Here is a 5,000-nt window from a genome sequence, read left to right as displayed (position 1 = left end):
AATCTAAGTTTTCTTTGACAAAATGGGCATAAAAAAATGAGTAAAAATAAATAAATAAATACAAATAATAATATCAATGGACAGTACTAGTGAACCCTTTTGGATCCCCAATATTTTTAGTGCGATTTAAAAAAAACCCTAAAAACTGTCATTGGCAAAAAATAATAATACAATAATATTGCACATTTTGTGTTATGGCAATATGTAAAAAAAAAACTGGGGTTTCTTTGAAAAAAAATGGCACAAAACACACAAAAAACCCTACAAAAAAAACAAAAATGTATAATCAGAGTACTTTTTTGGATCCTCAAGAATTTTAGTGGGATTTAAAACAAAACAAAACTGTCATTGCCACAAAAAAAAAATATTGAATTAAAATCAATATTGTTATGAATGTTTGACCTTTTTTCCTCCCAATTACTTCACATCAAATATTCCACTGTGAAATATTTTTCGGGGAGAAATATTGCATATTTTGTGTGTTTGCCACATACTGTAAATATCAAAGTTTTCTTTGACAAAATGGGCTATAAAAAACACACAAAAAACCCCCCCTTACAAAATAAATACAATAAATGGACAGTACGAGTGAAAACATTTGGATCCCCAATATTTTTAGTGCGATTTAAAAAAAAAACTAAAAACTGTCATTGCCAATAGATAATAATAACAATATTACTACACATTTTGTGTTTTGGCCATATGTAAAAAAAACAAACAGGGTTTTCTTTGAAAAAATGGCACAAAACAAACAAAATACCCCCTACAAAAAAAACAAAAATTTATAATCAACGGAGAGTACCTTTTTGGATACTCAAAATTGTTAAATGGATTTGAAACAAAACTAAACTGGCATTGCCAAAAAAAATAAAAAATAAAATCAAAATCAACGTTGTTATGAATTGTTGACCTATTAAAGGCCCCAATTGTTTCACATCAAATATTCCAGTTTGAAATATTTTTTTGGGGTAAAATATTGTATATTGTGTGTGTTTGCCACATAAAAATCTAAGTTTTCTTTGACAAAATGGGCATAAAAAAATTAGTAAAAATAAATAAATAAATACAAATAATAATATCAATGGACAGTACTAGTGAACCCTTTTGGATCCCCAATATTTTTTGTGGGATTTAAAACAAAACAAAACTGTCATTGCCAAAAAAAAAAAATATTGAATTAAAATCAATATTGTTATGAATGTTTGACCTTTTTTTCCTCCCAAGTACTTCACATCAAATATTCCACTGTGAAATATTTTCCGGGGAGAAATATTGCATATTTTGTGTGTTTGCCACATACTGTAAATATCAAAGTTTTCTTTGACAAAATGGGCTCTAAAAAAACACACAAAAAAACCCCCTTACAAAATAAATGCAATCAATGGACAGTACGAGTGAAAACATTTGGATCCCCAATATTTTTAGTGCGATTTAAAAAAAAACCCTAAAAACTGTCATTGGCTAAAAATAATAATAACAATAATATTGCACATTTTGTGTTATGGCTATATGTAAAAAAAAACCTGTGTTTTCTTTGAAAAAATGGCACAAAACACACAAAATACCCCCTACAAAAAAACAAAAATGTATAATCAACGGAGAGTACCTTTTTGGATACTCAAAATTTTTAGTTGGATTTAAAACAAAACTAAACTGGCATTGCCAAAAAAAAAAAAAAAAAAAAAATCAAAATCAACGTTGTTATGAATTGTTGACCTATTAAAGGCCCCAATTGTTTCACATCAAATAATCCAGTTTGAAATATTTTTTTTGGGGAAAATATTGTATATTGTTTGTGTTTGCCATATAAAAATCTAAGTTTTCTTTGACAAAATGGGCATAAAAAACTGAGTAAAAATAAATAAATAAATACAAATAATAATATCAATGGACAGTACTAGTGAACCCTTTTGGATCCCCAATATTTTTTGTGGGATTTAAAACAAAACAAAACTGTCATTGCCAAAAAAAAATAATATTGAATTAAAATCAATTTTGTTATGAATGTTTGACCTTTTTTCCTCCCAATTACTTCACATCAAATATCCCACTGTGAAATATTTTCCGGGGAGAAATATTGCATATTTTGTGTGTTTGCCACATACTGTAAATATCAAAGTTTTCTTTGACAAAATGGGCTCTAAAAAACACACAAAAAAAACCCCCTTACAAAATAAATACAATCAATGGACAGTACGAGTGAAAACATTTGGATCCCCAATATTTTTAGTGCGATTTAAAAAAAACAACTAAAAACTGTCATTGCCAATAGATAATAATAACAATATTACTGCACATTTTGTGTTTTGGCCATATGTAAAAAAAAAAAACCAGGGTTTTCTTTGAAAAAATGGCACAAAACAAACAAAATACCCCCTACAAAAAAACAAAAATGTATAATCAACGGAGAGTACCTTTTTGGATACTCAAAATTTTTAGTTGGATTTAAAACAAAACTAAACTGGCATTGCCAAAAAAAAAAAAAAAAAAAAAAAAAAAAAAATCAAAATCAACGTAGTTATGAATTGTTGACCTATTAAAGGCCCCAATTGTTTCACATCAAATATTCCAGTTTGAAATATTTTTTGTTGGAAAATATTGTATATTGTGTGTGTTTGCCATATAAAAATCTAAGTTTTCTTTGACAAAATGGGCATAAAAAAATTAGTAAAAATAAATAAATAAATACAAATAATAATATCAATGGACAGTACTAGTGAACCCTTTTGGATCCCCAATATTTTTAGTGCGATTTAAAAAAAAAACCCTAAAAACTGTCATTGGCAAAAAATAATAATAACAATAATATTGCACATTTTGTGTTATGGCCATTTGTAAAAAAAAAACTGGGGTTTCTTTGAAAAAAATGGCACAAAACACACAAAAAAACCCTACAAAAAAACCTAAAATGTATAATGAGAGTACCTTTTTGGATCCTCAAGAATTTTAGTGGGATTTAAAACAAAACTAAACTGGCATTGCCAAAAAAAACACTACAAAAAACAAAAATAGAGAATGTCTCATTTGCACCCCCTGGTGGTGAAATATATCAATATTAGGGTGATCCCCAAAAAGGAGGAATTTTTCAAATTGACTGTGTGTCGGTTTTAAAAGTGCTCCCCCTCTGGTCAACATATGAAACAACAAGTGTGTGTAAAAATTTGAAGTGCTCCCCCTCTGGTCAACATATGTATCAACAAGTGTGTGTAAAAATGTGAAGTGCTCCCCCTCTGGTCAACATATGTAATAACAAGTGTGTGTAAAAATGTGAAGTGCTCCCCCCTCTGGTCAACATATGAAATAACAAGTGTGTGTAAAAATGTGAAGTGCTCCCCCTCTGGTCAACATATGAAATAACAAGTGTGTGTAAAAAAGTGAAGTGCTCCCCCTCTGGTCAACATATGAAATAACAAGTGTGTGTAAAAATGTGAAGTGCTCCCCCTCAGGTCAACATATGAAATAACAAGTGTGTGTAAAAATGTGAAGTGCTCCCCCTCTGGTCAACATATGAAATAACAAGTGTGTGTAAAAATGTGGAGTGCTCCCCCTCTGGTCAACATATGAAATAACAAGTATGTGTAAAAATGTGAAGTGCTCCCCCTCTGGTCAACATATGAAATAACAAGTGTGTGTAAAAATATGAAGTGCTCCCCCCTCTGGTCAACATATGAAATAACAAGTGTGTGTAAAAATGTGAAGTGCTTCCCCTCTGGGCAACATATGAAATAACAAGTGTGTGTAAAAATGTGAAGTGCTCCCCCTCTGGTCAACATATGAAATAACAAGTGCGTGTAAAAATGTGAAGTGCTCCCCCTCTGGTCAACTTATGAAATAACAAGTGTGTGTAAAAATGTGAAGTGCTCCCCCTCTGGTCAACATATGAAATAACAAGTGTGTGTAAAAATGTGAAGTGCTCCCCCTCTGGTCAACATATGAAATAACAAGTGTGTGTATTAAGTTGAAATGCGCCCCCTTTGGCCAAAATTAATAATAAAAAAATAAAAATAAAATCTTTTATATAGAGACATACTGTAATAACTTGAAGTAAATAATGAAGATTAAAAAACAATTACGAACAAAAAATTCAACAAAAAAAACCCCCAAAAAACTAAAAGCTTACATTTTTTATATTTGCATAGTACATATATATTATTAATGTTGTAAATACAAATATTTATATATCTAGAAAGGGTGGTCCTAAAGAGGTAGGCATTTTTCTGAGTTGTCAATAAGGTAAGAAATACACGAATGTGTGTGTGCGTGTGTGTGTGTGTGTGTGTGTGTGTGTGTGTGTGTGTGTGTGTGTGTGTGTTCTTGTATTTCTACCCTTCTTGAGACATAAACAAGGAAAAATATCTTCCATATGAGGACCAGTGAACCAGTTAGGACATAAATCACGGTCCCAATACGGGAAAACCCATCCATCCATCCATTTTCTACCGCTTATTCCCTTTGGGGTCGCGGGGGGCGCTGGAGCCTATCTCAGCTACAATCGGGCGGAAGGTGGGGTACACCCTGGACAATGGGAAAACCATTGCATCTAATAGAGAACGTCTCCTTTGCAGCCCGGGTGAAGAAATCTATCAAAATGAGGGTGATCCCAAAAAGAAGGGATTTTTCAAATTGACTGTGTGTCGGTTTTAAAAGTGCTCCCCCTCTGGTCAACATATGAAATAACAAGTGTCTGTAAAAATTTGAAACGCTCTCCCTCTGGCCAACATATGTAATAACAAGTGTGTGTAAGAAACTGAAATGCGCCCCCTTTGGCCAAAATTATTTATCCATTTTCTACCGCTTGTCCCTTTTGGGGTCACGGGGGGTCGCTGGAGCCTATCTCAGCTGCATTCGGGCGGAAGGCGGGGTACACCCTGGACAAGTAGCCACCTCATCGCAGCAAAATTATTTTTAAAAAATTAAATAAATATGTATATAGAGACATACTGTAATAACTTGAAGTAAATCATGAAAACCAATTACAAACAAAAAATTTAAAAATTAAA

Source organism: Nerophis lumbriciformis, linkage group LG31, assembly GCF_033978685.3.
Source record: "Nerophis lumbriciformis linkage group LG31, RoL_Nlum_v2.1, whole genome shotgun sequence".
Classification (NCBI taxonomy): Eukaryota; Metazoa; Chordata; class Actinopteri; order Syngnathiformes; family Syngnathidae; genus Nerophis; species Nerophis lumbriciformis.
Note: the sequence above shows the minus strand (reverse complement) of the source record.